Source organism: Maylandia zebra, linkage group LG22 (assembly GCF_041146795.1).
Source record: "Maylandia zebra isolate NMK-2024a linkage group LG22, Mzebra_GT3a, whole genome shotgun sequence".
NCBI classification, from domain to species: domain Eukaryota; kingdom Metazoa; phylum Chordata; class Actinopteri; order Cichliformes; family Cichlidae; genus Maylandia; species Maylandia zebra.
This window is the reverse complement of record NC_135187.1, coordinates 33,792,652-33,815,426: the sequence shown is the minus strand read 5'-3', so window position 1 is coordinate 33,815,426 and position 22,775 is coordinate 33,792,652. Positions and strand designations below refer to the sequence as shown.

General features: G+C 38.2%; 1 long non-coding RNA gene across 1 annotated transcript; it reads left to right on the top strand.

The window, feature by feature from the left end:
- Positions 1-269: 269 nt before the first annotated feature.
- Positions 270-2,657, top strand: LOC143414745 (uncharacterized). The gene is made up of 3 exons (XR_013095443.1): positions 270-802; positions 919-1,022; positions 1,125-2,657. It is a non-coding gene; the product is annotated as an uncharacterized LOC143414745 (long non-coding RNA).
- Positions 2,658-22,775: the final 20,118 nt, after the last annotated feature.

Here is a 22,775-nt window from a genome sequence, read left to right as displayed (position 1 = left end):
TTGGACAAATTTTTCTATGAAACATAAATTTTTATGAGCTTTTATCATGTTTCGGCCAGTGCAATCATCAGGGTGGGTCTGGGTTGATAACTGCACATTTCTGGCCAGAAATGTTTCAGCAGTGTTACATAAGTAGTACATATGTTACACTTGCTTTCTGTTACCAGCTGATACCCTACATTTGTATAGACATTGGATGGTGTGAAGTTGGGGAGTTGAGTGGGAGGGGGGGGGGGGGTTACGGTGGGAGTTGAGGGGGGGGGGGGGGTTCCATTCCTGTTAGGTTTCCTTTGTTTTTCTTTTTTTTTCTTTTTAAGAGAGACACAGTCCTCCTGTGTCTTCTCCAAGCTTCACATGTAAGATCCAACAGTGTGAAGCACATAGCAGCTAGAAACTGTAATGCCACAGATCAGAGAAACTTCATCATCACCATCTTCATCGCCATACGATCAGAGCGTGAGACTTCACATCTGGAGCACAGGAGAGATTCTGTGATAAGTCCTCCTTCTAGCTTGTCCCACAAGCAGTCGGTGAGATTTACTAACAACAAAAAGGGTTAATGACATTATTTCCATGAAAACATGTATTCATTCTTTGTAAACTGTTTAAATTGTGTTTTCACTTGACCTTAGGAGTGTTAGAGTGTATTGTAATGTCTGTACTCAGGTGTTTCCCTCTGTGATTCATCCCCTTCAGAGCTGAGACACTCAGGACTGAACAGACTGCACAGTTTCTGTGACTGAGCCTTCTTTGAAACCACACATGATAGAAGGGCTTCATATTTGCAGCAGCACTACTACAGGTATTCAGTTTATTACAGGATGTGTTTGTTTCTTAGGACCAGCTCTGAGTGCACACTACCTAACATATACACCTTTCTGTTCATTACAAACCAACTACTCTGGATCATATGGCCAGTTGGCAAGAATGTTGCTGCAGGAAAACATCCCTGGAGATCACCATCATTGTCAGACTGACTGTGCCTCCTCTGTGCAGTGTCAAGATCCTCCCTAAATGAGTGTGTAAGTTAACATTTCCATTATTTTATTCCCTTTCACAAGACAAGTATCACTGATATTTACATTTACAACTACATATTCCTGTTTTCTGCTCTTCTTTTAAAGTCCTCCGCTATCCTGCTTCTGTGCTGCTTGCCACACATCAAACACTGGTCGGATGACAGGGAGGATCCACTCTGCAGTCACTGGACATGATGAGGATCATATGGGACTTCATAGTTTCACAGAAACGTTGTGCTCTGTGATTACAGGTTTTAAATGGACATAATGACGGCCTCTCTCTGATCAACAGGCTAAAGGATTGTTTTCATTGTTAGTGCTCTGTACAATGTATGCTTATTTAGTATTTCATCACAGAGCAAACCTTTATTTATTTAACATATTTTTATTTTGTTTTAATGTTGAATTAACTGTGGGGATTTTTTTTAAGTGGGCACTCGGGATGTCATATGACCAGAAATGTGGTAACTGGAATTCAACAGTATGGAAGAAAAAATCTGCTAAGAACAAAACACACACAAAACCCCCCAAGAAAATTCAAATTCATTCCATGTAATCCAATCTAAAACATTTTAAACTGCTGAACAGCAACACAAACAGTGTTAAAAAACAGTGTTAACAGAATGATTATGATGATTTTGTACCAAAGTTTCAGGTCACATGGCACACCCTAGTGTGTAGTGTGGGGTATCAGCTGGTAAGTATAGTTTTTTTTTCACATTTGTGTCCTTAGAGTTCAGATAGATAAAGCCTTGTGTATAATAATTAGTCATAACCACAACTCAAAGTCAGGGACTAACTAAATTTGGGACTTTGTGTCTGAGCCCAGGTTAAAACAACGTGTAAAAAAGCATTTAGCGGCATGGCTGAACAATGCTGTAAACTATTGATACTTATTTATCCATGTTCACAAAAAGGACTAATGTTTTTATTTGATTATTTGCATGTGTTAAACTGTGTCACCACCTTACGCTTTCATTTGAGTTTACTCAAAAGTCTCTATACAGTTCTCTTTTACCACTGTGTGGACTCTGTTTACATTAAAACATAAAAAAGAATGAGTAATAAAGAGATGTGTAGACAGATCAGTAGATTAAGTAGACCAATAGAAACAGTTGTTCAGCCATGTTCTAAGAAACCAACACAGTTTAAAGGTTCAGGATTGTGGTTTTAAAAGTGGAATTTTCATGTATTTCATGTGTTGCTTATTATTTTTATTTACTTATTTAATTTAGTTATTTTTATTTATTCTACTAGTCCTTTTCAGAAAGAAGCTGTAAAATATGACTTAAGATTTTTATGTTATTTTCTATGACATACAAAACAAATTGATGTATATAATACCGGTACTATTAAACATGATATACATATGTGTATATGTCTGAAAAACATTATGCTGTATATGAAAGTTTGTATTTTCTCCAGAATGTTTGTTCATCTTTTCAGTTCAATTTAACAAATTTGTTTTTACATTTATTTTTATTATTTTTTTTATGAATTAGAGATTTATAAAACATAATTCCACTCTTTAAGTGATTAGAAGAATATGAACTTTTGTTATTCATTCAGAGGTTTGCTGACTACATTTTCTTTTTGTCATTACTCATCTTTTTCTAATTAAAATTTTAAACATTTTCAGTTATTTTCCAACTTCTTCTGTGTGAACATCAGCTTTCAAAAGTTCAGCACTTTTGTTTTCAGGTTAAAAATTCTTTATTTTCCAGCTAATTCAACATTTTTAGCTTAATATTCAGCAATTAATTCATTTCAGTGCATACATTCAGATTCAAGCATTCACACTGCAGTTTCTTCAGAAAATGCACTTTCTAGTTATTATTATCTATTCCGTACGTTTTTTGAAAGCCTACTCCTTCAAAACCGTTCAACTTAGAAAAACCATTCAAACACCGTTAGATTCCTATTCTTTTGGACAACATTGCTTCTATTTTTTCTCATTTTTAACATTTATATTTTTAATTTTATTCAACTTTTTTCAACAAAAATTTATAATGTATTTCAATGGGGAGACCCTTCAAATTCTCATTCAACTTCCTCCTCTTTAAACTGTATCTACTTCCACATACATTGACATAGAGCCACCATTCAAACTTTAAAACGAAGACAAGACATTCAACTATTCAACTTGTATTTATCTTTTCAATATCTATTATACTTTTTCTTCAGTTCCAGTTTAAGTTTCATGATGTTTTTTCACCCGTTTCAAAGTTTATAATGGGTGTGTATGGGACGGAATGTTGGGGCTAGAGTGAGGCAGCTCAACTGCTAGAGTGAGAGGAGCAAAAAAATTAATCTTAAAATCTTTTTTAAAACTGCTGCTGTGTCCGCAGCGTTTGCTCTACAGGTATGATTTTACCCTCAAAACGTAGCCATCGCTGTCCTCTTTCATCCAATGTGTTTACTATTGTCCTAGGTGTTATGGTTCTTTCGTAAATGTCACCAATGCACAGCCTCCTCCCTCCAACTCTTCCATAGACTCTAATGTTAAAATGGCTCAGAAGGTTCGTTTGAAAATCAGAAGAGCATGGTGTCTTTCCACTGTCACCACGTCCATATAATAAACTCCACAGGCATGAAAACTGAGAATTCAGTAGACTAGACATTGCTGTCACTCACGGTGAAAGAATTTTGTCAATACGACTTTTACTTTTCATTTGGGAACGATTTGTTTCGGCCTGACTTTTCTGTTCATTTTAAGCAGCAAAAGTGAGGTGCATGTCTGTGTACGTGTGTATGGAGCCATTGGGTGCGGTCACTATAGCAACCAGGCTCACACCTGCCTGCTTAACGAGCTCTGCCTGCCACTGTGCCAAGATTCATCTTAAACACTTCTCTTTCAACTGCTGCTGTGTCCACAGTGTCACAGCCATCATTTTACCCTCAAATTGTCGCCATTATTGTTCTCTTTCCAACACCGTATCTTTCAAAGCTCAGGCATTTAAACTTTTTAAACTGTGTGGATCAAAGTGGAGGGATCACATTTGAGTCATTCAGTGATTCAAAGAATATGACCTTTTAATATTCATTCAGATGTTTTCTGACTCTAAATGTTCTTTTCTCATTTCTTAGGGTTTTCTAATTTACATTTAAAACATTTTCAGTTTTTTTCCAACTCCTTCTTCTGTGTAACCTTCAGCTTTTAGCAGTTCAGCACCTTTGTTTTCAGGTTAAATTCGGTTTTTTTTTGTTTTTTTTTAATCTCATTCAATATTTTTAACTCAAAATTCAGCAATTAATTCATTTCAGTGCATACATTCAGATTCAAGCATTCACACTGCAGTTTCTTCAGAAAATGCACTTTCTAGTTTTACTTTGTTGTTCTGTTGACCATTTGCAGTTCCCAACTTTAAGCTCAGTTGTCTTGATGGTTTACATTTTAGTGTTTGCTTTTTTTGTTTGTTTGTGTGTTTGTTTTTGTATGTGATTGTGTTTCTATTGGAGACGCAAAGCCACATAGATGCAAACAACAGAAAAGTAACTGTATTTGATTGGCTGAAAGTTTTTCAGTGATATAAATAGGCAGAAAAGCTTGTTATATTATTTCACTGTGGTCTTAGTGAACCAATAAAGTTTTCAAATATTTATCCACCACTGCTTTTAATGATGTAATTTAATTTTTTAGGTGACAGAAAATCAGAATGGCTCCATCTGTAAAGCGTCACAGGTAAGAAGCAGTTTTCTGATATTTAGGCTGTACACACCTGATTTGTCAGATTAAACTTCAGCTCTGTTTATGTTTCCAGCTGTGAGGTTTTTGTGTTTTGTCATGAGTATGGTGTTAATCGTCATGTAATTTTTCTGACCTGTGGATTTATTTATGTAGTGAGGATTAGAGATGTGTACTTATGGTACTTGATCTGCAGCACAAGTAAACTGGAATCTATGATGTTTAAACAAAACAAAAGAAAGTAACAAATAATTATTGTTGATTGTAAATTTTTTTTTTCCTGTCCCATTTGGTTCTTTTGCCATCAGAATTATTGTCTGACAAAAAATACATATATCAATCACCTCGATCACCTGTTGAGAAAGAAAAAAGAGAAAACAAGCAAAAAAAAAGAGCAATATAATAAACAACATCATCGCGATGACCTATGTGAATATAACAGTAAATACTAAATATTAAACATTATTGTGCAGCACGTAAGATCGACAGCGCACAGTGTGCTTTGAGGTAGGAGCCAAAAAGGGTGTAGTTTGTGTGTGTGAGCACCCGTGTGTACACCTGTGAGCATGGACGTGCTTGTATTTAAAAGGTTCCTTCATGCAATGATCTGCTAGAGGGTGTGGGGAGCCACAGCCCCGTCCTCCAGGGCATGAAGCAGGTATGGAGGAGATCAAGGCTCCAGACATCCAGAGGCCCCCAGAGCAAAGGAGACCAAGGAAGACCAACGGAGGGGCAGCCGCGCCACTATCCCGGAAAGAGCTGAGGAGAGTCCCAGATGAGGGGTCGCTCAGCAGCCGCGGAGCAGAAGCCAGGGGGGATTGCAATATCTCCCCCTCCTGCAGAGTGAGTTCCTGGAGAGGAGACCTCCTGCAAGATGTAACAGCCTCCCCCACCAGTTGATTGTTGATTGTAAATTAGCATGAGTGTGATATGAAATCCAAGCATCATGGACATAACCTGTAATGAGCTGGATTAACTGAAAAGTGAAATTTCCGATTGAATCAAGGAATATGGAGCACATCTGTACACTGACCTAACCTCTTATTGAAGACTGCCTTTCACACAGAGGGAGAAGAGATGCACAGGAGTGAAATGAAACAAATACTTCTAGGAAATATACTTAAATAATTCAGAAACATTGACAGACAGTAACAACCACTGTTGTGACTGAAGATGAGGACCCGACTCTGACTGTAGACTGAACCCTTGAACCAAACACTCACAGGATGTATGGACTCAGGATTGTAGATGGTTCAGTGCAGAAATGGAAACTTATATCCCAAGCACCAAGCTTCTGAACATACAAAACAAATTACTGTGATGCTATGACTTCAGGAGGATAGACATAACAGTAATTATTTGGCATTAAGCTCCATACAGTGAGGCTGACTGACTGGGCTACAGGAGCACGAGAGAAAGGATGACAATGGATTGTAAAAGGAAAAATGTTCTTATAAACTTTATAACAATCACAATCTCTTTTGTATTTCAGGTTGAAACATAACCTTCCTGTTGTGTCTCATGTCCCACCTGTCAAAAGAGAAAAAAGTACAGTACAATCATCTCTGGCTCATGTAAAAGGAAGGCTGAAATAATTATTTTCCATCCTTAAAGAAACTGCATGTGTTGCCATATGTTGCAGGTGAGGATGACTCCCCAGCAGGTGTTTCACAGATTGTATCTGCAAATAAAGGTGAGCGTTTCCCCTTAAAGAAGCCGGCTGGTGCCACATTGAGGAAAGCAAGGCTTGAGGACACCGTTTACAAAGATAATTTTCTTGTGGTGAACGGTTGGGGGAAATTCTACCTTCCGAAGGTTGTAACCATGCAGGTTATTGGTGTGGTCGAAGGCATCTCGTTCCCATGTGAGCAGCTCGTTCTGATGACCTGTGAGGACCAACAGGTATATGCCTATGATGAAGAGGAGCTGCATCTGGTGGCTTCAAGCATGAAGCAGTTAAGTGACGAGGGAATGGAGTATCCAGGCTCCACGGTTTATTACAGGGGAGAGGCCTTTAAAGACATGGTGAGAAGTTAAATTTGTTTACTGGACTTGTTCGTTAATAAAGATGATCATCTGTAAACACTGTCACTAAATTATGTTATTGTCTGTTGTGTGTAGCCCAGGGAGAATCGGGCAGACACGAGCATGAGCGATTTGGGCAAGAGGTTGGATGAAGAGTATAAGAAGCTGGTGGCAGAAAGGAAATCCAGCATCCTGGAATATCTGAAACACAGCAGAAAGCAGAAGTTTGAAAGTTTTTAAAAGTTGTGGTCAGAGTTATATTGTTGGATTGTCATTTATGCTTAGAAACATATACTCATTAATGATTAGAGTTATATAATTGATTGCATATTGATAGGATGTCTGATCCTTAGTAGTCTGCAAAGACTGTGTGCATTCCAGAGCACTCAAATTGTAAGGTGATTAATTGCAAATAATGTTACAAATTTTTTATGTTGTTTTCAAAGATAATGTGCCGCATTACTGTAAAATAGTGTATTTTCAGCACATTAGCAGTGTAAAAATAAAGGCAATTTATCATTTGTCAATTTGCAGTAATTTAGCATACCCATTACAAATATTTACTCTTTTTGATGGTCATTTACGGTTGAAATTTCAGTTATTTACAGTAATTATTACATACATTTTTAAGTGTAAGTCCTTTTCCATTTGTTTTACTTATTGTGTACCATTAGGTTCTGTTTTGGTGACTTCTACTCTTTGTGCTAAGCTGACCTAGGTGAATGGAGGACTCCATAGTATAATTCTGTTTTTGCATAAAAAATTAATACCCAACTGTAAAAGTTATATTTGTGGTTTTAACCTTTGTGAGGGTTTAATTTGCATTTTCTAAGGCAAATAACAGAAATCAGACAACAAGCTGCAGCAACTGGAAAGGTTCTGTATAAATAAAAAATTAAATCGGGTGGATGCACTTAATGGTGGTTTAGCTAAACTGAAAATTTGTTCATTTCAAGCATGGTTCTTTAATCATATTCAACCATTTACCTGAAAGATAAATCTTTGATTTGAAAACATATCTATTTCTTTGTCAGTGTCCCTGACTGTCATGTGATTTTGAGTATTGACACTGATTTTAGTGTAGGAAACAAAATATATATATATATTTTTTCAGTCAGTTTGTGTCATACTAAAATTGGGAGCCTATTTATCATAGCGTGAAGTATTAAAGCTGACAACCACAATTTAAAATAGCTTCTGTTTGCCTCTCTCTCTCACACACATACTAATGGACACCAGACAACAGCTGATTAACAGCAGGGACTGTTCATGTGTCAGATTTTCAAATTTAAGGCCCTCATTATTATAATGGACGACCAATATACATCACATGTTGTAAATTGTACAATATAAGCTATCAATGTGTTATAGGAGTTTATCAGCATACTGTAGTGGGTCAGGGTTGTTTGGGGTGGGACAGCTATGTTCTGTTGTTCCAGGCCGCAGGTTATGTTGCCATGGTTACAGGTGACGCTGTCTCTCTGCGACTGTGTGTTTCTGGGTGGAGAGAGCGCCTTTTTGTTGTTGTTGTTGTGTTTCTGTTGAATGCTAATAAACGGCTGTGCTCCCGGGCTAACTCGCGGGAAGCAAGACCAAACGACACCTCTGTCTCCTCCTTGTCTGAGCCACAATACATTATTTCTAAGATGAAAGACTTTAATTACATTTTTTGAACTTTTTGCAGTTATCACTGCCGTTAGTGCTGTAACATCCCTTCAGCTTTTATAACCATTCTGTTTACCTCCAAACACCGATCAACAGACAATCCCACCACAATTTTTTCAGCAATTGCATCATCTAGTTTTTCATTGTTTCAGACTGCCATAGTGGGCAAATGCTGAAGTCAACTTATTTAAAAACTTTGTCACTGCATTACAATTTTTAATTGAAATGCAAATCTTCTGTTGTGCAAGATCAGAGCCCTTAAATGGTAATTCATTCAAGCTCTATTCACAAAACAAAAGTAACTCCTCTGCTTAGCAACTGGCACATTTGTGTGTGCATTCATTTGTTTATCCTGCCACATGTTGCACAAGAATGCACCCAGAGCAACTATGTAATGTGACGTGTCACGTCAAAGTATGTAGGCAGGAATAGTTTGACTGAAGTGGGAGAGCTACACTTCCAGTTTCATTTACTGTGCACTTGCAATGGTGAGTTTCTGCTTTTATGCAGTTTTCAATTTTATTTTATTTTTTAAAACAAATATCTTCAATATCTTTTTGGGTTATCACTGAAATGTTTAATTTGGTAATGTGTTGTTTTCTTCCTTATTGCTTTAGACTTCTATGGAAGACAGCAGGTATCTTTTAACTGGTCTTAAAAGTTTATCAGAGCATTATACTTTTTTATTTAACTCTAAAAAAATTAACTGTTGTTCATCATTTTAAAAGAGAATGTGAAGACACTGAAGCATATAATTTTAAGAAAAACAGTTTGATAATGATTGAGGAAATGCTGAAACTGAAGACCACGATTCAACAAGACACTACAACATTGATTGATGAGGTACTTTATCTGATGGGGACATAATGAATGGTACTGTCAGCGTGTTTTGAACACACCATTTTTATACAGCATGGAAAATGATATATTTTTGTGCAAACAGATGCTTCACAGCATCTTCTTTCTGGGAAATATCATGCAAACATCAGTTTCTCCTGAAGACATCATCCCTGATACGGAGATCTTTCAAAACTTAAGCCAAGACTATCCAAGGCCTTTTGAACTCTATTCCACTCAACTGCCCAGGCGGAGTCCATTCTCCTGTGTGCTTGACATGGTAAGAAAATATGACTGCTACTTTCATTCAGTAATGATTCATTTTCACTCAAACTTCATGTATAAATTAATATCAAATCCAAAGAAAAACTAAAGCACCTTCTGTACATTATGGTTCAGTGCCAAACAGAAGGTGATATGGGCAGAAATCTGTGCCATCAGAAACTGAATTTGAATAAGTTAAATTTGAATTTGAATTGCTCAGATTGAATCTGAATTGTAACTTGAATAAATGCTTTTAAAAACTGAATATGAATTATCCTAATTTGAAATTCAATTTATTGGTTTGAAAATGATCATCACTAAATTGAAATTGAATTTTATATTTTGAAAATGAATTAATTTGCGTTGAAACCGTATTTTATCCTTTGAAAATTTAGCTCTCGAATAATTTCAGATTCACTTCTCACCATTCAGTTTCAGTTCTACAATTCAATTTCAGTTCCAAAATTCAGTTTTTTGGAACTTACATCCGGTTCCGGTTCAAGAGTGATCGAGCTCAGATTAATAGAACTACATTTTACTAGCGGACCGAAAGTGTTACTGACGGGAATCTACAGCGTCTTGAGCTGAATTAAGACTTCAGAAGTCATTCGTCATGTCGAATGACCAGCGGATAAACTCTCAGGTTGGTAATAAATGTATTACATGTATAAGAACAAGCGTCATGTTAACAAATGATAGCCGTACGGTAACTTTTATGCTTATTGTAGCTGCTAGCTAAAAACGTTAATTTAGCGTAGTTTGCCCTGAATTCCAAGAGCACCTGGCTGCAGCCACTGTGGAGCTCCACAGTAACTGGAAACACGTGACCTCCACAGTAACCGCAAACATGTAACTTCAGTTAAATCGACTATGACAGCGAAAACTAAATTGCGTTTTTGTTACTATTGATGCTGCTGAGAAATAAAAATGGTTTTAAGTGGGGTTTTTTTTAAACACTCTGGGTTTGTTCAAAAAAATTCACCATCCCCTAAATTGTTCGTGGCCAAAAGTGACACTTGCTGTTTCGCTGATTTATTATTTTTTTTACAGTACATCGTGTTGTGCGTTCTGATTGCTGTAGACCATTGTCAATCAATCTAGTCCAGTGTCTCCCGTACAGGAGCGGTCCCTAATAGGCCCACGGACCGGTCCCGGTCCGTGAGTCTTTTGGTACCGTTCCGCGAGAGTTGATCCTCCGGTGTGAAATGTATGGTTGTAGTTGTGTGTCTTATTTTGAAAGAACTATTTACGCGTTACCATAGCGACCAGAGACCGTTAAGAAGCAGAGAGGAGGATGTCACTGTCATTGTTGCTGGCGCACAGCTGAAGTCACGTTTATTATTATATTTACAAAATACCACAGTTTCTTTTTTTAATTCTTTTGTTGTATTTATCTGCGACACCTTAAAGGTCGTTCCCTGAAAATATTGTCTGACATTAAAGTGGTCTGTGGTGCAAAAAGGTTGGGGACTCCTGCTGTACAGTACAGAATGCGTTTAGCTTGTCGAATTTACATAAATCTTCGATCGCTAGCAATGTAACTCTGAAGTGCTGTACTGTATGTTTGTAAGTTTTCTCCCAAACAAACACAACAATGCCGACGAAACGTTTTGCACCCTCAAATGCACCTTTAGGTTTCATTCCATAATCCGGACTTATGTTTCTACGAAGGTTTGAACTCTAAGAGTGTTTAAACAAAAGAGAAAAGTGTGAAAATGTTCATGCCTGTCTGAGAAAAGTGTATAAAGCATGTAGTGAGGGGTTTCACAGTCTTAACATCTATAATAATTGTAAAAAATAAAGTTGGCTACTTCATGGATTTCACCTACCGCGGGTTATTTTTTGAACGTAACACCAGCGATAAACAAGGGGCTGCTGTATTATTAATAGTAGTGTCTGGGACATCTAATTGATTAACATCAACATTGATTATTATGCACTATTATTTTTGTTCAAGGAGAGCAAAAAATATAAAACTCTCTCTCAGCTTGTTTGTTGCCAAAAATGGCCACTTTTTGTGTATGTTCACAAAATGCTATAAAATGTATATTTCTTAAAACATTTATCTACTTTTGCCGACATGACTCTTTAAAATAGCACCAGTCCTTTTCATCAAAATCAAAATTGTATCTGAGCATCGGGGAAAAGGCTGTCTTGCAATTGTTGAGGTCACTAGTGTGTGCCCCATTTCTTCCGGGATCACTCTCTTTATAGGTTTTAGTGGACTCCTAGTACTGCGAAGTGGTTTCATGGTACAAAAGGATTGTATTCCAAGATCTGGGAGACTGTAGAAATGAGCAGTGATGCCCTTCCCACCATCTTTCCAGAAAAATAATTGATCTGGAAGCTGTTAGGCTTACTTACAGCAGCAGCACTTTCTGCACCTGCATAAACTCCAGGACACATTTACTAACGGTGTTTGTTGCTGTATGTGCTGCAGCTTTGAATTTTTTAATAATATATATTTTGTTAATATTTTGGCTATGGTGTCTTGTTATGAAATGTACAAGAGTAAAAGTGTTTTTAGCATGTGCTTCAAAGCTAAGTTTGACTGGGAAACTCAAAGCTCAATAGGCTGTATCAACAGAAATTCACTGCAGCCTATGTAATATTTCATGCATCATAATTTATTCTACTCTATCTTGCAAATACATATTTGTGTGGCAATGTCATGCACAACACACACAACTATTAGATCCTTAAGATCAAACCCGTGTCATTCTTTTGGTCCACTGCAGTGCAGTAGTCAAAAAAAAGAATAAGTGAAGTGTCCACAGATGGCCAGGATAGAGCCCAGAGTGTTAATGTTTAAAATGTATAAAAATATTATTGATTGCAATTCTTTACTGTTAATATCAACAATAAGCTTTTTATTTTGAAATTACAAGTTTAAAAAAAATGCTGTTACATTTACATTTAATGCTGTTACACTGTAATCCTTTATTATAAGTATGGACACAGAATAAAGTGAACAACATTTTGAAATAAGTTTAATTGGAATTTTGTACTACGCAAAAAACAAAACAAAAAAACAACAACAACAACATATTAAACAAACAAACACAGCCAGTGCCTTCATTTGTCCATTACATGTCAAACATAGCACTGACCCTACTGATTGCATGCTTAATTAGTTTTTTTTTTAACACACTACTCCATTACTATGTTTGACAGGCTGAAGTTGTCGGGTCACCTCCTAAATCGACCATCTTTTACAGGTGTTTTGTGCCAGAAATGGAGTGTCCACTGAAGACTGAAGATACTGAATCTCTACGCCTTGCCATTGATCTCTCTTGAGCCTTCATCTAGACAAGAGACAAACTTAACCACTCTCATATGCTCTGTACCTACATCACCTTCCCTGACAGTCGTAGCTTGGCTCATCTGAGGGTGAAATTATAAGAATGTGTTATTTTGCAAAGTGCTCTCTAGGGTTCCTAAATAAAATATGGCATTGAGGTCATTTCTTTTGAATTAATCCCTTCTTCTGAAATATAAGAACCTCTCCTGGTTTTAATGGCACTTTGGATTTCCTTACTTTCTGTTCCACTCCCAACCCCAAATAGATGCTGACAAGCTGCCACAGTAACATGGAAGAAGGAAAGAAGTTGGAAAGGACTACTATAAATAAACCTAATGCCTAACAATGTAAAATGTAAAATAAGAAAAATAATAATAATAAAGATAAAAGATGAAGTAACAAGTTTTTAGTTTTTAGTTTATTCCAAATGATCATCCAGATGTCTGTGACATGTGATGACAAACACCATAATGGAAGGCCTTTGTCATCACATACTTAAACTCATCATATATTTTTGCACATGCTGAACAGGCAGTCAGACATGCTGTAACTGTGGGGTAGAAAACTGCATGAACACCATACGGCAGGGGTCTCAAACTCCAGTCCTCGAGGGCCGCTGTCCTGCAACTTTTCCATGTGTCCCTGTTGCAATACACCTAGTAGGTCATTAGCAAGACTAAAGAACTTGACTGCATGCTGAGGTGGCAATTCAGCCATTTCATTCATGTTACAGCAGCTCATGAGTGAATGAACATGGTGCAATAAAACTATTTTAGAAGTATATGTTTCCAAATAGGAGCCAGCTGAGGTGGTTCGGGCATCTGACAACGATGCCCCCTGGGCGCCTCCTGGGTGAGGTGTTCCAGGCATGTCCCACCGGGAGGAGGCCCCGGGGAAGACCCAGGACACCCTGGAGAGATTATATCTCTCGGCTGGCCTGGGAACGCCTTGGTATTCCCCCGGATAAGCTGGAGGAGGTGGCTGGGGAGAGGGAAGTCTGGGCCTCTTTGCTTAGGCTGCTGCCCCCGCGACCCGGCCTCGGATAAGCGGTTGAAGATGGATGGATGGATGGATGTTTCCAAATACATACATTTACTTAAATTTACTTGAGTGGGGTTAGGGGTAGGGCTGGGTATCGTCACTGATTTCTAGAATCGATTCAATTCCGATTCACAAGGTCCCGAATCGATTCGATCCACGATTCGATTTAATTCGATTCAATTCGATTTAAATCTGGGAAATTTTGACAGTCAGAGATATAATTCAGATCAGGACATTTACATATTTTTGTATCTATAAAAAGGAAGCTGACACTCTCAAGACTTTATCCAAGGTGTGAGCATCACAGCAGATGCCTTTGTGTCAAAGTAGCTGAAGATAAAACACAGAAAAACATGTAGGTGATTTTCCTGGCCTGGGATTTTATAAAAATATTCTGCAGTAGATCAAAAATGAAACAAAACCATTAATTAATCAACATTACCTCTTACGTTACAGCGGTTTTATTAGAGACACGGCTAAGCATTTTGCATTTTGAATAATTTTAAAAAGTTTCAATTTGTTCAGTATTGAACAGCAGAAATGAGGTTTTCTTTTCGGAAGAATGTAAAAGGGAAAAAAAACACCGGCTGACAGCGCTGTAAGCAACAGTAGACTTGTGTAACAAGCAAGCGAATAATGAAGAAAGCGAAACTGTTCGAGAGAGAAGGGGGGGACGGGGGGGAGGGAGAGAGGGAGAGAGGGAGAGAGAGAGAGCTGCGCATCGCAATGGAAGCAAAACAGTAAAAGAGTGAATTCATGACGATGTTTATGTGAAGCGTTTGGATCTTCTTCTGCTGCTGGTTCGGTCAATATTGTTTGGAGAGAGATCAAACTAACAGCTTTAGAATCAGCGCATAAAGGGCGTGAACACAAAGCGCGGACCCGGATCAGCGAGCTGTCGGCTTTCAGCCCCGACTGTGAGAAAGGCGACATCTAACTGATTCTGATCCGCGGGTCGCGCTGTGTGTTTAAGTCTATGTGCAGAATCCCTGTACCTGCTCTCATTTACTGTTTGGTGGTTCTTGAAATTTTGTGAGATGTCACCAGAGATTCTGGCATTTCGGACAAAATAAATTTATATTAAAAAATCGATTCAGGATTTTAATGAATCGATTTTACGTTATCCAAGCCAGAATCGATTTTAATTGATGAATCGATTATAAAAACCCACCCCTAGTTAGGGGTTGCCACCTCAGCAGTCAAGTTCTATACTCTTGCTAATGACCTACTAATTGTATTCAGGTGTGTTGCACCAGGGACACATGGAGAAGTTTCATGACACCGGCTCTTGAGGACTGGAGTTTGAGACCCCTGTCATATGGAATATGACAGGTGTGGTTGAACTGCATGAAGACTCTGAAATTTCTCTTCTCTTCTGGCAGGACAGGAATGTGGCCTTGTCTTTGTGGGGGTTAGACAAGGCCACATTATTTTTTCCTTTCTACCAATAGAAAGGAAAAAATAATGTGCATATTTCCACGAGAGAAATCCCATGCCTCGACCGTCGTTGACCGCCGCCATGATTTTAGCCTACATCACAGCGTCATGTGCGCTTTTTACATCCAACACAAAAACTGCAGTCGTGGTGCTTTGATTGTACTCAGAACTCGGAAATTCTGCCTTCCGAATAGGAAGATGTAGGTAACACCAGACTGCAGATGAGCTGCACACAGGGCTGGACTGGGACAAAAAATAAGCCCGGGCGTTTTGACTAGAGACCGGCCCACCATTATAGGAAAAATCATAAAGCCTTTGAATGAAAACAAACGCTGTTGTGACAGCGATGCACACTGTTTTCATGTTATATATGTATCAATCTATCGATCGTTTGTTGTAAGATTCAGATAATTATTTTTTAAAAGCTTTTAAATGAGAATAAGGAAGTATTTCTTTGTGCCCCCCTCTCCCTGTTAATTCCCTACCTGGCCCCCCTGGCAACACTTTGCTAGACCCACACCTGCACAGTTACCAGCTGTCAGCTACATAAAAAAGAATCCTGGGGTTATTTGTCTCTCAGAAACAGTTCATAACTTCCCTTCAACTCATTCATGTCACCTAAAAGGTAAACCTGTTTCTCCATCACCTGTTCAGCTCTGATGATTCAGTAAGGACATCTCCTGGTTTCATCTTCATGTTTCCCTCTCACCACATATACAAACTGATATCATGACCAGCAGCTTTTACAGCTGTGGCTCCAGCAAACATCAGCTGATACTAGGAATGAATATCAAATAAATTCTAACAACAGCTGACCAAGCTTAAACATGCTGCTGTTGTTTAGCGCGACATCCGCTGGTTTCCTCTTTCTGGCACAAAGTGGGCGAGAGAAAAGCTGATCAGCTGATCATTGATCAGTTTCATGATTGAAGTAGAAACAGGAGAGAGGGGAGAGAATGAGAGAAGAAGAGGCAGCTGTGCAGCAAAGACACAGAATAACTCCAGCTTTGTGTCTTTTTTCATTGTAGCTGAATTACGGGACAAACTGTTCCTTTTCACCTCAATACGAAACACATAATATTTTCTCTGAATACGAGACGATTCTGTTTTTTATGGGACGGTTGGAAACTCTAATAATTAACCTTATGAACAAAATAAAGTTCAACATCAGTAACATCATAGCACCACCCAGCTGTATAGAAACTCTGTCATGCTAGCTAGTACCCATTACGGAAAAGTCAGCATAACGAAAATAAACTCCACCTAAACTTGGTTTATATCTGACCCAGATAGACTGCAGGTCATAACTTCTTACCTGAAGTTCAGTTCACCTGGCACTCGGACCCGTGGCCGCCTCGGGTCTCTGCTCCTCCTGCGTCCCCTTTCCTCACCCACCTGCTGGCCTTCACCACTTGCTAATGTTACTGAATCTGTGGATAGCCGATAGCCACCACACAAAGTAATGAATAACAACCCTATCTTAATCCTAGTAACGATTAACGCGGTCCTGATTTTGGCATAATAACTAGTTACCGTGCTCGTTACCACAATAATAATGTAGTTACTGTAACGCGTTAGTCCCAACACTGATCTTGTGTGACAATCTGGTAATAAGAAACCTTTTAATAGGCAGGTGGGACTGAACCAGCTGACTTTAATTTGATCTAACTGAGACATCAGCTAGTGTCATGACTCTCCATGTGTACAATACTGTTCCCTGTGTAATTTCTGAATTTACATTGCCCACAAATCCATCCAGTGCATTTTCTCTCACGCACTCATACCACTGCTTTGTTTCTTTTTAAAATCAGCTTAGACGCAGCAAAATATTTCAGCATAAAGTTTAAACTTGTGAGCATGTCATGATCCAACAGGGCTGTCACAGAGTTTCATTTCATGATAACTGGTAAAAAACATATTCTAAGTATTGATATGATAGTAATAGTTATGGAAATTTGGAAAAAGAATTGTAACATCAATATCTGTAACCATTTCCAGATTGTCCGGCAGAAAAATCCTGAGAATGAAGAACAAATAAAGAACAGTCTACAAGATCTTGTTAACAGCTTGGAATCAAATCTTCTGGTCTCATCCACCATCTGTATCTCTCAGAACAATAACAGTTCAGCCAGGTACTACGGAGTCTCCATGTCCACCAAAGGCTCTAACCCAGGGAAAATTGTGATTGGTGCCTCCTGTCTTAGCAAATGGCATGAATATGTATCTGGTGCAGTGATGACCTATTATCCAGTAAAGGTCAGGAAAACTTACTTTGATGGAACCATTCGGGTTCCTGGAAATATCAGATGTGAGGCATTTAACATCAAGAATGGAGGACAATTACCTCCTTGCAGATCATGTCACAATTTGTTTGGCTTGAACACAGAAGACACCAAAGACTGGCCTTATGGTAACTGTGCTGAAGCTGAGAGCCTGAGCAACTTGCTTACATATGAGGAAGAAGTTAAAAATGAAACACATGTGCACGAACACTCAGCTGAAAACAGGCAGAGAGCAGAGGAAGAGGTTCGTAAGAATCTTATGAATGTGCTGCAAACAATTCAGTTTAACTGGAAGCATGAATTTTACAAACCAGAATCAAAGTGAGATATCATGAAATCTTCTGCATAAGGTGAAGATCTACTTTGATATGAATCTGATTAATAAAAGAGTGTTGATTTGCTGTAATCACAGACACACACACATTAGCACACTCAAACTGTTTATTCTCCAGCTACGTGTAATGTGCTAGCTATATTTTATGAAAGTGATAATTACAATAAATGTCAGCATGTTAGCATGAAGTATACAAAAGACTAAAAAAGGTGTGTTTATCGTGTTTGTATCATCGTATCATATGATGCAGTCTATTAAAATAATTGAACTTCTTCTAGGAAAATTTGGGATTGTGTGTTGGTGAGAATATGAACTATTATCAGACAGCATTGGTGGGAGGAATTAAACACTTATAATGGTTTATACCCAATATACACAGTATCCTGTCTCTCATTCATATTTTACATTCATCAGCTCCTCTAAGTATTTCCTCTATCTGCTCAGCACACTTCCTTCACTTGTTAGTATAGTTAGTGTTAATTTAGATTTCTGCTCTTGATCAGTTGAACCTGTCCCACATCTTTTTCAGATTGATTTCTTTGTCCAGCCAGTGCCCAGCCAAAAGTTATTTTTTTAGTTCAGCCCCACATAAAACTCACTATAATTCTTTTTGTCTATGGATTTTGGAAAGAAAGGCGTCTGGAGTTTTTAGGTAAAACATCAAGAAACCTAAAGAAGTCAGGGTGTCTTTCTTTCCAAGCTGGTGTTCATTTTTTCTTACAAGAAGAGAAGGTAGAACAGTCCTGCCTAATCTCATTTTTATAAATAATGTAAGAATACAACATCAATCTAATGTATATTTACAATTTGAAAAGGCATCGTCAAGCATGGTTAATATGGTTCTCGGTTCTCTCTAATTTCTCAGACTTTTTATTTGATTTAGTTCTGAGCTCAGATAAAATAATTATTGTGGGTGATTTTAACATCCATGTAGATGCTAAAAATGAGAACCTCAAAATTGCATTTAGTCTGTTATTAGACTCAATTGGTTTCTCTCAATATGTAAAAGAACCCACCCACCACTTTAATCACACTCTGGATCTTGTTTTAACATATGGCATAGAAACTGAACATTTAACAGTGTTTCCTGAAAACCCTCTCCTGTCTGATCATTTCCTGATAACATTTACATTTACAATAATTGATTACACAGCGGTGGAGAGTAGACTTTATCACAGTAGATGTCTTTCTGAAAGCGCTGTAACTAAGTTTAAGAATATAATCCACCCACTGTTATCATCTCCAATGGCCTGTACCAACACAGAGCAGAGCAGCTACCTGAACGCTACTCCAACAGAGGTCGATTATCTTGTTAATAATTTCACCTCCTCACTACGTACGACTCTGGATACTGTAGCTCCTGTGAAAACTAAGGTCTCTAATCAGAAGTACCTGACTCCGTGGTATAATTCTCAAACATGTAGCCTAAAGCAGATAACTCGTAAGCTGGAGAGGAAACACCGAGTCACAAATTTAGAGGATCATCATTTAGCCTGAAGAAATAGTTTGGTGTTTTATAAGAAAGCCCTCCGCAAAGCCAGAACATCTTACTATTCATCACTGATTGAAGAAAATAAGAACAACCCCAGGTTTCTCTTCAGCACTGTAGCCAGGCTGACAAAAAGTCAGAGCTCTTTTGAGCCAACAATCCCTTTAACGTTAACTAGTAATGACTTCATGAACTAATTCACAAATAACATTTTTATCATTAAGTAAGTAAGTAAAATTTATTTATATAGCGCTTTTCACAGATAAAATAATCACAAAGTGCTTTACAACACAGGAAATGGAAATATAAAACAATATAACAGCAAATAAAACAATGTAAAACAATAAAACTATAAAAACAGCATAAGAGGAAATTAAATGCTTTTCTAAATAAAAATGTCTTCAACTGTCTTTTAAAAGAATCAATGGAGTCCGTGCAGCGTAGAGACAGTGGGAGAGAATTCCACAACCGTGGTGCCGCTGAAAGGTCCGATCACCACGAGTTTTAAAATGAGTGTGCGGTACCACCAGCAGTCTCTGATCTAATGACCTTAAAGCCCGAGAAGATGAATGTAGTTTCAGCAGGTCAGATAAATATTGAGGAGCTCGACCATGTAGGGCCCTAAAGCTTAGAACTAAAATTTTAAAACGAAACCTAAAACTTACAGGCAATTACTGAAGGGAGGCCAAAACTGGAGTGATATGAGATCTGTTCTTGGTGCCTGTTAAGAGTCCTGTTGCAGCACTCTGCACTGTCTGAAGATGATTTAAGGTTGATTTGTTAAAACAAGTAAACAGACCGTTGCAGTAATCTAAACGAGAGGAAATAAAAGCATGAATAATTATCTCAAGTTCAAGCTTTGATACCATTAGTCTGAGTTTAGAAATATGTCTGAGTTTAGAAATATTCCGTAAATGATAAAAACTGTTTCAAACCAGCTGGTTAGAATGCTGCTCGAGCGACATCGAGCTGTCAAATATGACACCGAGGTTTCTAAGGCTCGATTTTACATAAGGGTCTAAGAAGCTGATATGCTGTCTAATTTCTGGGACCATGTGGTCTGGAGCAATAATTAGAGTTTCTGTTTTATCAGAGTTTAGTTGGAGGAAATTGTCATTTAACCATTTGTTGATTTCTGTCATGCAATTTCTTAAATTAGACAATTTATAAAACTCAGAAATTTTGAAGGAACAGTATAGTTGGATGTCGTCAGCATAGAGATGATAGGAGATATTTTTATAGCGCTTAATAATTTTGCCTAGGGGGAATACATAGAGTAGAAAGAGAATTGGACCCAGGACAGATCCCTGAGGTACCCCACACAGCAAAACTGTTGATTCTGATGTGACATGATTCATGCAAACAGTAAAAGATCTCTCAGAAAAATATGACATAAACCATTTTAAAACAACACCAGTAATCCCAAACAAGTTCTTGAAGTTTATCATGATACTGTGATCCACAGTATCAAAAGCAGAGCTGAGATCCAACAGGACCAACACAGTGTACTCTCCAGAGTCTGCTGCCATCAAGATATAATAATAATAATAATGGATTGGATTTATATAGCGCTTTTCAAGGCACCCAAAGCGCTTTACAATGCCACTATTCATTCACTCTCACATTCACACACTGGTGGAGGCAGCTACAGTTGTAGCCACAGCTGCCCCGGGGCAGACTGACAGAAGCGAGGCTGCCATATCGCGCCATCGGCCCCTCTGGCCAACACCACGCTAAGTAAAGCCGTTTCAGTGGAATGCAATTTACGAAAACCAGACTGGAAAGTGTCCATTTTTATGCAGGAAATAGTTAAGTTGTTCTACTGTAAGGAAGAGGACTCCCTTACTATATTTATTTATATTATCTGTATAGCACTCTAGAGCACACCTTTCACTTTATTAAAAGCACCTTATCAAGCACTTTATGAGCATTGCACTTTAACCATGGATTTGCACACAAGAAGTTTAAATATGTATTGACTATTTATTGGGAATTTTAAAATCAGTTGGTAGCCTTATTTCAGATCCTGCACAGCTGCTCCTCATCAAGGAATGTGGTGGTTGTCTGTCAGGAAAAAAAAAAGAGTGGTGATTGAGATTTTGATTAAGGTTTACCAGTAAGGAAAACTAATGCGTGTGTGTGTGTGTGAAATCTAGGGATAAAAGTGGTGCAAATAAGTGTAAGATAATGATTACTCACCTGTCTTGCCTGTGTCCTCTTCAAGGTGTTTGGGCAAATGTTTCCCCAGGGGTCCAGACACCATTTAAAGGTTCCGGGAGAGACCATTGGTAAAGAGAGTGTGGTGAATCTTGTTGTGCTTGGGTTTCTGGGTTTTTATAATATTGGGTTTGGTGTAACATTAAAGTGTGAAATATTTATTAATATGTAAATGTGAAAATGTATTTATGTATTTATTTATTCTAATTAATATATTGTATACTGTGGTGGAAGGTTGGGATTTAAGAATTTACCTGAGAGTGGAATAATGGTTACGTCTGTGACAGCTGAACATATTTAAGGCTGCCAGTTGTCATTAGAGGATGGATTTTTGTGCTGTGAAGAAGCTTGACAAATTAATTGTTGTAAGGAGAGCTGTATAGGAAATAAATGCTTTTTTTTTTTTGTTCCACTACGCTTGCCTTGGTCCATCTCACTGTGTTTCCAGCCGCTAAGGGCCGCCCTGTTACATCTACTACTACTTTTTTCTAAAATCTTCGATATAAAAGGCAATTTGGATTCAGGGTCTCTCCAAAAATCCTCAGGATTTTCTATACAGGCGCTGTGGAGAGCATCCTCACACAGAACATGACATCGTGGTTTGGGAACAGCCGTGTGAAGGACCAAAAAGCTCTCCAGAGAGTGATCCGTACAGCAGAACGCTGCTGTAGGATTGCTCTCCCCCCGCTTCAGGACACCTACACCAGGAGATGCCGGACTAGAGCAGCACAGATACTGAAGGACCCGTCCCATCCTGGCAACAAACGGTTCCAACTTCTGCAATCTGGTAGAAGGTTCCGCATCATCCGGGCAAGGACAGAGAGACTCAAGAGGAGCTTCTATCCACAAGCCATCTGGGCCCTAAACACACACACCCGCCCTCTCACATCATCTATAATTGACTGAGACAGGACTCTCTTCCAGACACTCTAAACCAAGGCACAATGTACATTTCAATTCCTTTAATTTTAAATATGTTTATATTGTCTATCCTGTAAAATAGTCAGATGTCTATTAATGTACAGAATTCACCTGCTTGCTGCTACTACTGCACATTCACCCAATGTAAATACTACAGTGGGGCAAAAAAGTATTTAGTCAGCCACCGATTGTGCAAGTTCCCCCACTTAAAATGATGACAGAGGTCAGTAATTTGCACCAGAGGTACACTTCAACTGT